This window comes from Scyliorhinus torazame, chromosome 8 (genome assembly GCF_047496885.1).
Source record: "Scyliorhinus torazame isolate Kashiwa2021f chromosome 8, sScyTor2.1, whole genome shotgun sequence".
Lineage (NCBI taxonomy): Eukaryota > Metazoa > Chordata > Chondrichthyes > Carcharhiniformes > Scyliorhinidae > Scyliorhinus > Scyliorhinus torazame.
This window is the reverse complement of record NC_092714.1, coordinates 162,516,677-162,531,152: the sequence shown is the minus strand read 5'-3', so window position 1 is coordinate 162,531,152 and position 14,476 is coordinate 162,516,677.

The following is a 14,476-nucleotide window of genomic DNA, read 5'->3' as shown; positions in this document are numbered from 1 at the left end:
GGAGCTTTTCAGCTCTGATGAGGACAGTAATGAGGATGACGCTTCTGGTCACCCTGATGCTTCTGGTTACCATGGAAATGACATTCCTAGTGCCAGCACAGCTGTCATACGTAAACTGGCACTTTTACGAACTAAAAGAGTTGAAGTGGAAACGTTGGAAACGAGAGACACTGATAATGTTTACACCTACAGATCTCGATGCACATGGCACTGGCTACAGACTCCAGCTGACCCTGATAAGGTGGACAGATGGTCGAAAGACCTCCCACATCCAAAAAGGGGGTCTCAGCCATGTGGAATGAGTTAGAACGGATAAAACACACGTACAGTTTACACCCAATGGATGGTGTTCAGATTTTGTCAATAATGATTTGTGCCAGAGATAGCAAACGGCTCTCCACAGGCATCCTCAGAGCCCTGGGAGATGATTTGCAAAATCTGGACGTGGGCTGGCTGTCAATTAAAGAATGGTTAACAGCATTTAATCCACCCAAAACCGATTGGACAAAGATTACCTCCTGCGTTCAGAAAGCTTCAGAAGATCTGCAAGGTTATGATGAAAGGTTGAGAGCAATTTGGGTGGAACATTCAGGAATCGCACTTCAAGCAGGAGAACTGACTTGGGATCAGAGTACATTGGGACCATTTAAAACTGCTTTTGTCAATGGTTTAAAACCAGAATTGTCTAACGTTTTAAATCTGGTGTTCCCTGACTGGGGACTAGTGGGCACCACGTATAGGGCATTAGTAGAACGCTGTATTCAAATTGAACGAGATTTGGAAGTTAGAAATCATGATGCCCCACAAGCTGCAGCACCTGCCGGAATTGCAGCATCCACCCCGGCTGCTGGAACTGCAGCATCTACCACAGGCCCTCTCATTGCTCCATTAAAGGATTCCAGAAAACTGGGTCAAAGCAATTTTTGTGGTAAAACAGTACATTGGGCAAACATGTCGCTATCGACTAGAGTTACAGGGAAAAGACTACAATGATACACCCCGTCACTCACATCACAGGGATACACCCCGTGATAACTATAGAGAACCGCCCCATGACTCATACTATCGGGACCCACCCCATGACTACTATAGGGATCCGCCCAGGAATAAGTATGATGTCGATACGTACAAGAAACAACCTAGACCCCACCCACGGGCACCACCTAGACATGATGATGATGATGATAACGACAGGTTTCACAGACAACTTGACAGGTTTCACAGGCAACCACAACTTGAGAGATCAAAAAACTAGTGGACCCCACTCTCAGTAAGTCCATTCAAACAGCATTACACGCTTTAATTAAAAGCAATTTGGATGGATTGTATATATCACTGGGAGGACAAGACATTGATTTCCTTTTTGATACTGGGGCACAATTAACCTGAGTCCCGAATGAATATGCTACATTTTTCCCTTTAAAAAACAAAGAGTATATGCAGTGGGAGGTGATCTAGTAATCCTTCAACGGACACAGCATTTACTGCTTGAATTTGGCCCATATCAACGCATTAATGGATATCCTCTGTACATTAAATTCATCCCTTCCCTTTGATAATGGCAAAGTGAGGACTTCCGGGTGCGGCTATGCAGAGCTAGCTCGCATATTCGGTAGCTCCCGCTTGGGACGGATTTTTGGGCTCTTTTACAGGGCCCCCACGGCATTTGTTTGACATTTCCCGGTGTGGCAAGAAGACTGCAACATTCCCCTGACAGTGTCCCCCAGGAATGTTATGTCTTTTGGCTACCAGACCCGGCAGAAACAGTAAAAGATTTGGCTGCAACAGGATAAACAGGGCCTCTTCCAGCATGCAGGTGGGGGAAGGGCAAGCTTAAAGCTGCAAACTGACCTGAGGGCCTTTATCAAAAGTGAATTCTAACAGCAGAGGGAACAACTGTGAAAAGATCTCACCAAGGCCACTGAAGAAGCGGGGACGAGGCTTCCGGTGGCGGCCATGGAGGAGTAGGTCGCGCATTCGGCAGCTCCCGTCTGGAACGGACTCTTAGACCTTTTTCAGGAGTTTCCACAGACATTTTGGGGCAGATTGGTGAAGCGACACTGCCAAAAGGATTCCCTCTCGAGACTTTTGGGCTCTTTTCAGGGCCCCCAAGGGCACTTTTTTGACGTTTCCCGGTGTGGGACGGAGTTAATAATAGCTCCCCGTCAGTATATGGCTTTAACTAGGAGCGGGGTGACAAAAAAGGTGGTGGTGGAACAGAAGAAGGGAGGGAAGAAGGACAAAATGGCGGCGGGCGGAGACCAGGCAGCGTGGAGGCAGTGGGCGGAGGAGCAACAGGAGGGTATCCACCGCTGCCTCAGAGAGATTAAAACGGACCTGCTAGAGCCGATGAAGGCTTCTATTGATAAGATGCTGGAGACACAGACGGCCCAGGGGGTGGCGATCCGAGAGGCTCAACAAAAGATCTCTGACAATGAGGACGAGATCTTAGTCCTGGCGGTAAAGGTGGAGGCGCACGAGGCGCTCCACAAGAATTGGCAGGAGCGGTTCGAGGAGATGGAGAATAGGTCGAGGCGGAAGAATCTGCGGATTCTGGGCCTCCCGGAGGGGCTGGAGGGGCCGGACGTGGGGGACTATGTGGTCACCATGTTAAACTCGCTGATGGGAGCGGGGTCCTTCCAGGGGCCCCTGGAGCTGGAAGGGGCCCATAGAGTGTTGGCGAGGAGACCCAAGGCTAACAAGCCTCCGCGGGCGGTGCTGGTGCGGTTCCATCGGTTCGTCGATCGGGAGTGTGTGCTCAGGTGGGTCAAGAAGGAGAGGAGCAGCAGGTGGGAGAACGAGGAGGTTCGGATATATCAGGACTGGAGTGTGGAGGTGGCGAAGAGGAGGGGCGGGTACAATCGAGCGAAGGCGGTGCTGCACAGGAAGGGGGTGAAGTTTGGCATGTTGCAGCCGGAGCGACTGTGGGTTACCTACAAGGACCGGCACCATTATTTTGAGTCTCCGGAGGAGGCGTGGGCCTTTGTTCAGGCCGAGAAGCAGGACACAGCTTCGGGATGGGCGATTGGGGACTGCGGTGGGAATGCTATGCCTATTTTTGTTCGGGGGAGGGGCCTTTGCATTGTTTTAGGTTTCTTTTTCTCTGTGTATTTCTCTTTCGGGTTGGGGAGGGTGGATGGGACGGGTTGGGCACTGTTTTGGTTGATGTCGGGGCCTGGTAGGTGGGGGCGGAGAAGCGAGGATTGTTTCCCGCGCTTAGAACAGAGGGGGCGAGCCTATGAATGGGGAGCGGAAGAGGAGGGTGTGCCACACAATGGGGGGAGTGGCTGGGGTCAGCAAGAGTCAGCTGACTTGCGGAAGTGCAATGGGGGGAGTAAACCAGCTAGGATGGGTCCTAGCTGGGGGGGGGGGGGGAATCGAGTTGCTGCTGCTAAGATCAAGGAGGAGCTGGAGCGAGTCGGGTGGGTCAAGACGGGGGTATGCCGCTCTGGGGAACGGGCCGGGTGTGGGGTGCGGGCGCGTGGCTGGCCGAGGAGGGGTCATGGCTAGTCGGCGGGGGAGGGGGGCGGGTAGCCACCTGATCCGGCTGATAACCTGGAATGTAAGGGGACAGAATTGGCCGGGAAAGCGGGCCCGCGTGTTCGCGCACCTGAAGGTGCTCAAGGCGGATGTGGTTATGCTCCAGGAGACACACCTGAAGGTGGCAGACCAGGTAAGACTGAGGAAAGGGTGGGTAGGACAGGTGTTTCACTCGGGGCTAGATGCCAAAAATCGAGGGGTGGCGATCTTGGTGGGAAAGAAGGTGTTATTCGAGGCGTCGAGCATTGTGGCAGATAATGGCGGTAGGTACATAATGGTAAGTGGTAAGTTGCAGGGAGAGAGGGTGGTACTGGTCAATGTGTATGCTCCGAACTGGGACGATGCGGGTTTTATGCGGCGTATGTTGGGTCGGATCCCAGACTTGGAAGTGGGGGGCCTGATAATGGGGGGAGACTTTAACACGGTGTTGGATCCTGCACTGGATCGCTCCAGGTCTAGGACGGGTAGGAAGCCGGCGGCTAGAGTGTTGAGGGGATTTATGGACCAAATGGGAGGGGTGGACCCTTGGAGATTTGCAAGGCCGGGGGCTAGGGAATTTTCATTCTTCTCACATGTCCATAAGGCTTATTCTCGTATCGACTTTTTCATTTTGAGTAGGGCGCTGATAGCGAGAGTAGAGGATACCGAGTATTCGGCAATAGCCACGCCGCATTGGGTGGACTTGGAGATGGGGGAGGAGAGGGACCACCGCCCACTGTGGCGCTTGGAGGTGGGGCTGTTGGCGGACGAGGAGGTGAGCGAGCGGGTCCGAGGAAGTATAGAGAGGTACTTGGAGACCAACGACAACGGGGAGGTCCGAGTGGGGATGGTATGGGAGGCACTGAAGGCGGTGGTGAGGGGAGAGCTGATCTCCATCAGGGCCCACAAGGAGCGGAGGGAGAGGGAGAGGCTGGTGGGGGAGATGGTGAGGGTAGACGGGAGGTATGCGGAAGAACCTGAGGAAGGATTGTTGAGGAAGAGGCGCAGCCTCCAGGCCGAATTCGACCTGGTGACCACCAGGAAGGCGGAGGTGCAGTGGAGGAAGGCCCAGGGGGCGGTCTACGAGTATGGGGAAAAGGCAAGCCGGATGCTGGCGCATCAGCTTCGGAAGCGGGACGCAGCTAGGGAGGTCGGGGGAGTTAAAGACAGGGGAGGGAGCGTGGTGCGGAGTGGGGTTGGCATCAATGGGGTCTTCAGGGACTTCTACGAGGAATTCTACCGATCCGAGCCCCCACGGGAGGAGGGAGGGATGGGCCGTTTCCTGGACCAATTGAGGTTTCCAAAGGTGGAAGAGGGACTGGTGGCGGGACTGGGGGCCCCGATTGGGCTGGAGGAGCTGATCATAGGGATAGGATAGGAAGCATGCAGGCGGGGAAGGCACCGGGGCTGGATGGTTTCCCGGTCGAGTTCTACAATAAATATATGGACCTGTTGGGCCCGCTGTTAGTTAGGACCTTCAATGAGGCAAGGGAGGGGTGAGTTGTACCCCCGACGATGTCCCGGGCACTGATCTCCTTGATCCTGAAGGATCCCCTGCAATGTGGGTCTTACAGACCGATTTTCTTGCTAAATGTAGATGCCAAGGTACTGGCGAAGGTCTTAGCCACGAGGATTGAGGATTGTGTGCCGCAGATCATCCATGAAGACCAGACTGGGTTTGTGAAGGGGAGACAGTTGAACGCGAATGTGCGGAGGCTTTTGAACGTTATCATGATGCCGGCGAGGGAGGGGGAGGCGGAGATAGTGGTGGCGATGGACGCTGAGAAAGCCTTCGATAGGGTAGAGTGGGGGTACCTGTGGGAGGTGTTGAAGAGGTTCGGGTTTGGGGAGGGGTTTGTCAGGTCGGTTAGGCTGTTGAATGAGGTCCCGATGGCGAGTGTGGCCACAAATAGGAGGAGGTCCGAGTACTTTCGGTTGCACCGAGGGACGAGACAGGGCTGTCCCCTGTCCCCCCTGCTCTTCGCACTGGCGATTGAACCCCTGGCTATGGCACTGAGAGAGTCGAGGAACTGGAGGGGGTTGGTGCGGGGTGGGGAGGAGCATAGGGTGTCGCTTTATGCGGAAGACCTGCTGCTGTATGTGGCGGACCCGGTGGGAGGAATGCCAGAGGTAATGAGGATGCTTAGGGAATTCGGAGACTTTTCGGGGTACAAGCTCAATATGGGGAAGAGCGAGCTGTTCGTAGTTCAGCTAGGGCACCAGGAGAGGGGGATTGGCGAGCTCCCACTAAAAAGGGCGGAGAGGAGTTTCAGATATTTGGGGGTCCAGGTGGCCAGGGGCTGGGGGGCCCTGCATAGGCTTAACTTTACAAGGCTGGTGGAGCAAATGGAGGAGGAGTTCAAGAGGTGGGACGTGTTGCCGCTGTCCCTGGCGGGTAGGGTGCAGTCAATCAAAATGACGGTGCTCCCAAGGTTTTTGTTCCTGTTCCAGTGCCTCCCCGTGTTTATCCCGAAGGCTTTTTTCAGGCTGGTTAACAGGAGTATAATGGGGTTTGTGTGGGCGCGAGGGACTCCGAGGGTGAGAAGGGTGTTCCTGGAGCGGAGTAGAGATAGGGGGGGGCTGGCGCTGCCCAACCTCTGTGGGTACTACTGGGCCGCCAATGCAACAATGATGCGCAAGTGGGTGATAGAGGGGGAGGGGGCTGCATGGAAGAGGCTGGAGACGGCGTCCTGTGTGGGTACGAGTCTGGGGGCGCTGGCAACGGCGCCGCTGCCGCTCCCTCCAAGGAGGTATACCATGAGCCCGGTGGTGGTGGCGGCCCTCAAAATTTGGGGGCAGTGGAGGCGGCATAGGGGGGAAGTTAGGGCCTCGGCGTGGACCCCATTACGGGGGAACCACCGGTTCACCCCAGGAAGAACAGGTGGAGGGTTTTTGGGGTGGCACAGGGCAGGGATACGAAAGTTGGGGGACCTGTTTGTGGACGGGAAGTTCGCGAGCTTGGGTGAGCTGGAGGAAAAGTATGGGCTCCCCCCGGGGAACACCTTCAGGTACTTACAGGTAAGGGTGTTTGCCAGACGGCAGGTGGTGGAATTCCCACGGCTACTGCCACACACAGTACAGGACAGGGTGCTTTCGGGGGGGTGGGTGGCAGTGGGTAAGATCGCGGAAACTTACCAGGTGATGCAGGAGGAGGAGGAGGCCTCGGTGGTGGAGTTGAAAGGTAAGTGGGAGGAGGAGTTGGGAGAGGAGATCGAAGAGGGGACGTGGGCAGATGCCCTAGGGAGGGTGAACTCTTCCTCTTCGTGCGCGAGGATCAGCCTCATACAGTTTAAGGTGCTGCACAGGGCACACATGACCGGGACAAGGATGAGCAGGTTCTTTGGGGGTGAGGACAGGTGTGTTAGGTGCTCAGGGAGCCCAGCAAATCACACCCATATGTTCTGGGCATGCCCAGCGCTGGAGGAATTTTGGAAGGGTGTAGCGAGGACGGTGTCGAGGGTGGTAGGATCCAGGGTCAAACCGGGCTGGGGGCTCACAATATTTGGGGTGGCAGAGGAGGCGGGAGTGCAGGAGGCGAAAGAGGCTGGAATTCTGGCCTTTGCGTCCCTGGTAGCCCGGCGAAGGATTCTCCTTCAGTGGAAAGATACGAGGCCCCCAAGCGTGGAATCCTGGATCAGCGATATGGCAGGGTTCATTAAATTGGAGAGGTTGAAATTCGCCTTGAGAGGGTCGGTACAAGGGTTCTTTAGGCGGTGACAACCGTTCTTAGACTTCCTGGCAGAACGATAGACATTGGTCAATGGCAGCAGCAGCTCGGGGGGTGGGGTTACTTTATTTTTGTTTATGTTATTTACACTGGAAGGGTCTGAGGGGGTGTACACACCTGTTGTCTTAAGTCGGGGTGTTAATGTTAAGTTATTATTTAGGTACGGGGGGGAGGGGTTTGGGGGGTTGCTTTTTTAGATTGTGTTTTGTATCTAACCTTGTTGGGTTCTTTTTTCTTTCTCATTTTGTTATTGATATTTTATGACAACTTTTAATAAAAATTATTTTTTTTTAAAAAAGATAATGGCAAAGTTACATGGTCCCTCAGACGCCTTGAAAGGAATGATCTTTCTCAACACCCAATTTGGGCAAAGGACAAAAATGACTGTGGCCTTTTGAAAATGGTGCCAGCATCCTTCACTGGCGGACCACCACCTTACAATATCCCATTAATGCCTCCTCAATTGAGGGAATTCTGCCTGTAGTACAGACTATTGATTATCGGAAAGCCAATGAATGTATTGACAGAAAGGCTCCTTTGGTAGCCAATCCTTCTACAATCTTTGATGCCTTAACACCTTGAATGGTTTTCAGTTATAGACATGGCAAATGGCTTTTGGTCAGTACCACGAGCTAAGGAAGTGCAACCATGGTTTGCTTTCACAGTTAACAAACAACAGTACACATGGACCAGACATCCACAAGGATTTCACAACAGCCCAACTGTTTTTCACATGGCTTTACAGGACCACCTGAGGGAACTCCCTGATATGCCCTCCACCATTATCCAACACATGGATGATGTTCTGCTAGCCTCCATTAATGAGGATGATCATGAGAAAGACATGTCTTCCCTCTTAGACCACCTTTGTCACAATGGACACAAAGCGAGCCTTGCCAAAGCACAAATTTTCCCTTAGGTCAGACAATCTCCAACGGTAAAAGAAAATTTAGCCAGGATAGGACAGCAGCAATAAGAAACGCCAGAGAACCTGCAACTGTCCAGGAGGTGAGATCATTTTGGGGACTTTGCAATTTTAACAGAAATTGGATTGATTCCTTTATTCAGCTGGCTCCTAAAAGCCAACCGAAAATCAAAAGACTCAGTTATCCTCACATTGGACCAGAAAGTCATTCTTGAACCTGAAATGTGTATTGTGCACAGCACCTGCACTTGGCATTCCACACAATATAAGGCCTTTCACTATGTTTGTTCATGAGAAAGACATGACAGCAATACTAGCCCAAGAACATGGTGACCAGTAAAGACCTGTAGGATATTACTCTGCCAAACTTGACAATGTAGCACTGGCAAATGGCAGCTGCCTCAGAGCCATGGAAGCAACCTGTCAAGCTGTAATGACTACAGCAGGCCTTTTCTCAGACCAGCAGTTGACTATTAAATGTCCCCATGCAGTCCATTCCCTACTTTCCACGAACAGAGTATCACAAGTCACATCAGGTCGTTCCCCTGAGTAACAAGTATACCGCTTTGGATACTTGTGGGGGGGGGGACTTACCAGGGGTAAGCCATGGGGTACGGGCCTCTGGCACGGAGTCTGTCCCTGTTGCTCAGAAGGGAAGGGGGGAGAGGAGCAGAGCATTAGTAATTGGGGACTCGATAGTCAGGGGCACAGATAGGAGATTTTGTGGGAGCGAGAGAGACTCACGTTTGGGAAATTGCCTCCCAGGTGCAAGGGTACGTGATGTCTCGGATCGTGTTTCCGGGTCCTTAAGGGGGAGGGGGAGCAGCCCCAAGTCGTGGTCCACATTGGCACTAACGACATAGTTAGGAAAGGGGACAAGGATGTCAGGCAGGCTTTCAGGGAGCTAGGATGGAAGCTCAGAACGAGAACAAACAAGAGTTGTTATCTCTGGGTTGTTGCCCGTGCCACGTGATAATGAGATGAGGAATAGGGAGAGAGAGCAATTAAACACGTGGCTACAGGGATGGTGCAGGCGGGAGGGATTCAGATTTCTGGATACTGGGGCTCTTTCTGGGGAAGGTGGGACCTCTACAGACAGGATGGTCTACATCTGAACCTGAGGGGCACAAATATCCTGGGGGGGGGAGATTTGTTAGTGCTCTTTGGGGGGGGTTTAAACTAATACAGCAGGGGCATGGGAACCTGGATTGTAGTTTTAGGGTACGAGAGATTGAGAGTATAGAGGTCAGGAGCACAGAATTGACTTTGCAGGAGGGGGCCAGTGTTCAGGTAGGTGGTTTGAAGTGTGTCTACTTCAATGCCAGGAGTATACAAGATAAGGTAGCGGAACTGGCAGCATGGGTTGGTACCTGGGACTTCGATGTTGTGGCCATTTCGGAGACATGGATAGAGCAGGGACAGGAATGGTTGTTGCAGGTTCCGGGGTCTAGGTGTTTTAGTAAGCTCAGAGAAGGAGGCAAAAGAGAGGGAGGTGTGGCGCTGCTAGTCAAAAACAGTATTACGGTGGCGGAGAGGATGCTAGATGGGGACTCTTCTTCCGAAGTAGTATGGGCTGAGGTTAGCAACTGGAAAGGAGAGGTCACCCTGTTGGGAGTTTTCTATAGGCCTCCAAATAGTTCTAGGGATGTAGAGGAAAGGATGGCGAAGATGATTCTGGATAAGAGCAAAAGTAACAGGGTAGCTATTATGGGAGGCTTTAACTTTCCAAATATTGACTGGAAAAGATACAGTTCGAGTACATTAGAATGGGTCGTTTTTTGTACAATATGTGCAGGAGGGTTTCCTGACACAATATGTTGACAGGCCAACAAGAGGAGAGGCCACATTGGATTTGGTTTTGGGTAATCAACCAGGCCAGGTGTTAGATTTGGAGGTAGGTGAGCACTTTGGGGACAGTGACCACAATTCGGTGACGTTTACGTTAGTGATGGAAAGGGATAAGTATACCCCGCAGGGCAAGAGTTATAGCTGGGGGAAGGGCAATTATGATGCCATTAGACATGACTTGGGGGGGATAGGTTGGAGAAGTAGGCTGCAAGTGTTGGGCACACTGGATATGTGGAGCTGGTTTAAGGAACAGCTACTGTGTGTTCTTGATAAGTACGTACCGGTCAGGCAGGGAGGAAGGCGTCGAGCGAGGGAACCGTGGTTTACCAAAGAAGTGGAATCTCTTGTTAAGAGGAAGAAGGAGGCCGATGTGAAGATGAGGAGTGAAGTTTCAGTTGGGGCGCTTGATAGTTACAAGGTAGCGAGGAAGGATCTAAAGAGAGAGCTAAGACGAGCAAGGAGGGGACATGAGAAGTATTTGGCAGGTAGGATCAAGGAAAACCCAAAAGCTTTCTGTAGGTATGTCAGGAATAAAAGAATGACTAGGGTAAGAGTAGGGCCAGTCAAGGACAGGGATGGGAAGTTGTGTGTGGAGTCTGAAGAGGTGGGCGAGATACTAAATGAATATTTTTCGTCAGTATTCACTCAGGAAAAAGATAATGTTGTGGAGGAGAATGCTGAGACCCAGGCTATTAGAATAGATGGCATTGAGGTACGTAGGGAAGAGGTGTTGGCAATTCTGGACAGGCTGAATATAGATAAGTCCCCGGGGCCTGATGGGATTTATCCTAGGATTCTCTGGGAAGCCAGGGAAGAGATTGCTGGGCCTTTGGCTTTGATTTTTATGTCATCATTGGCTACAGGAATAGTGCCAGAGGACTGGAGGATAGCAAATGTGGTCCTTTTGTTCAAGAAGGGGAGTAGAGACAACCCCGGCAACTATAGACCGGTGAGCCTCACGTCTGTTGTGGGTAAAGTCTTGGAGGGGATTATAAGAGACAAGATTTATAATCATCTAGATAGGAGTTCGTGTCCCTGCTGATTTTACCTGCAGGAAGTGCTGCCATCTCCAGCTCCTCCAAGACCGAGTTAGGGAACTGGAGCTGGAGTTGGAAGAACTTCGGATCATTCGGGAGGCAGAAGGGGTCATAGATAGCAGCTTCAGGGAATTAGTTACACCAAAGATTGGAGATAGGTGGGTAACTGTAAGAGGGACTGGGAAAAAGCAGTCAGTGCAGGGATCCCCTGCGGTCGTTCCCCTGAGAAACAAGTATACCGCTTTGGATACTTGTGGGGGGGATGACTTTCCAGGGGTAAGCCATGGGGTACGGGCCTCTGGCACGGAGTCTGTCCCTGTTGCTCAGAAGGGAAGGGGGGAGTGGAGCAGAGCATTAGTAATTGGGGACTCGATAGTCAGGGGCACAGATAGGAGATTTTGTGGGAGCGTGAGAGACTCACGTTTGGTATGTTGCCTCCCAGGTGCAAGGGTACGTGATGTCTCGGATCGTGTTTTCCGGGTCCTTAGGGGGGAGGGGGAGCAGCCCCAAGTCGTGGTCCACATTGGCACTAACGACATAGGTAGGAAAGGGGACAAGGATGTCAGGCAGGCTTTCAGGGAGCTAGGATGGAAGCTCAGAACTAGAACAAACAGAGTTGTTATCTCTGGGTTGTTGCCCGTGCCACGTGATAGTGAGATGAGGAATAGGGAGAGAGAGCATTTAAACACGTGGCTACAGGGATGGTGCAGGTGGGAGGGATTCAGATTTCTGGATAACTGGGGCTCTTTCTGGGGAAGGTGGGACCTCTACAGACAGGATGGTCTACATCTGAACCTGAGGGGCACAAATATCCTGGGGGGGAGATTTGTTAGTGCTCTTTGGGGGGGTTTAAACTAATGCAGCAGGGGCATGGGAACCTGGATTGTAGTTTTAGGGTAAGGGAGAATGAGAGTATAGAGGTCAGGAGCACAGATTTGACGTCGCAGGAGGGGGCCAGTGTTCAGGTAGGTGGTTTGAAGTGTGTCTACTTCAATGCCAGGAGTATACGAAACAAGGTAGGGGAACTGGCAGCATGGGTTGGTACCTGGAACTTCGATGTTGTGGCCATTTCGGAGACATGGATAGAGCAGGGACAGGAATGGATGTTGCAGGTTCCGGGGTTTAGGTGTTTTAGTAAGCTCAGAGAAGGAGGCAAAAGAGGGGGAGGTGTGGCGCTGCTAGTCAAGAGCAGTATTACGGTGGCGGAGAGGATGCTAGATGGGGACTCTTCTTCCGAGGTAGTATGGGCTGAAGTTAGAAACAGGAAAGGAGAGGTCACCCTGTTGGGAGTTTTTTATAGGCCTCCTAATAGTTCTAGGGATGTAGAGGAAAGGATGGCGAAGATGATTCTGGATATGAGCGAAAGTAACAGGGTAGTTATTATGGGAGACTTTAACTTTCCAAATATTGACTGGAAAAGATATAGTTTGAGTACAATAGATGGGTCGTTTTTGGTACAGTGTGTGCAGGAGGGTTTCCTGAAACAATATGTTGACAGGCCAACAAGAGGCGTGGCCACGTTGGATTTGGTTTTGGGTAATGAACCAGGCCAGGTGTTGGATTTGGAGGTAGGAGAGCACTTTGGGGACAGTGACCACAATTCGGTGACGTTTACGTTAATGATGGAAAGGGATAAGTATACATCGCAGGGCAAGAGTTATAGCTGGGGGAAGGGCAATTATGATGCCATTAGACGTGACTTGGGGGGGGATAAGGTGGAGAAGTAGGCTGCAAGTGTTGGGCACACTGGATAAGTGGGGCTTGTTAAAGGATCAGCTACTGCGTGTTCTTGATAAGTATGTACCGGTCAGACAGGGAGGAAACGGTCGAGCGAGGGAACCGTGGTTTACCAAGGAAGTGGAATCTCTTGTTAAGAGGAAGAAGGAGGCCTATGTGAAGATGAAGTGTGAAGTTTCGGTTGGGGCGATGGATAGTTACAAGGTAGCGAGGAAGGATCTAAAGAGAGAGCTAAGACGAGCAAGGAGGGGACATGAGAAGTATTTGGCAGGAAGGATCAAGGAAAACCCAAAAGCTTTCTATAGGTATGTCAGGAATAAGCGAATGACTCGGGAAAGAGTAGGACCAGTCAAGGACAGGGATGGGAAATTGTGTGTGGAGTCTGAAGAGATAGGCGAGATACTAAATGAATATTTTTCGTCAGTATTCACTCAGGAAAAAGATAATGTTGTGGAGGAGAATGCTGAGCCCCAGGCTAATAGAATAGATGGCATTGAGGTACGTAGGGAAGAGGTGTTGGCAATTCTGGACAGGCTGAAAATAGATAAGTCCCCGGGACCTGATGGGATTTATCCTAGGATTCTCTGGGAGGCCAGGGAAGAGATTGCTGGACCTTTGGCTTTGATTTTTATGTCATCATTGGCTACAGGAATAGTGCCAGAGGACTGGAGGACAGCAAATGTGGTCCCTTTGTTCAAAAAGGGGAGCAGAGACAACCCCGGCAACTATAGACCGGTGAGCCTCACGTCTGTAGTGGGTAAAGTCTTGGAGGGAATTATAAGAGACAAGATTTATAATCGTCTAGATAGGAATAATATGATGAGGGATAGTCAGCATGGCTTTGTGAAGGGTAGGTCATGCCTCACAAACCTTATAGAGTTCTTTGAGAAGGTGACTGAACAGGTAGACAAGGGTAGAGCAGTTGATGTGGTGTATATGGATTTCAGCAAAGCGTTTGATAAGGTTCCCCACGGTAGGCTATTGCAAAAAATACGGAGGCTGGGGATTGAGGGTGATTTAGAGATGTGGATCAGAAATTGGCTAGCTGAAAGAAGACAGAGGGTGGTGGTTGATGGGAAATGTTCAGAATGGAGTTCAGTTACAAGTGGAGTACCACAAGGATCTGTTCTGGGGCCGTTGCTGTTTGTCATTTTTATCAATGACCTAGAGGAAGGCGCAGAAGGGTGGGTGAGTAAATTTGCAGACGATACTAAAGTCGGTGGTGTTGTCGAAAGTGTGGAAGGATGTAGCAGGTTACAGAGGGATATAGATAAGCTGCAGAGCTGGGCTGAGAGGTGGCAAATGGAGTTTAATGTAGAGAAGTGTGAGGTGATTCACTTTGGAAGGAATAACAGGAATGCGGAATATTTGGCTAATGGTAAAGTTCCTGAAAGTGTGGATGAGCAGAGGGGTCTAGGTGTCCATGTACATAGATCCCTGAAAGTTGCCACCCAGGTTGATAGGGTTGTGAAGAAGGCCTATGGAGTGTTGGCCTTTATTGGTAGAGGGATTGAGTTCCGGAGTTGGGAGGTCATGTTGCAGCTGTACAGAACTCTGGTACGGCCGCATTTGGAGTATTGCGTACAGTTCTGGTCACCGCATTATAGGAAGGACGTGGAGGCTTTGGAGCGGGTGCAGAGGAGATTTACCAGGATGTTGCCTGGTATGGAGGGAAAATCTTAT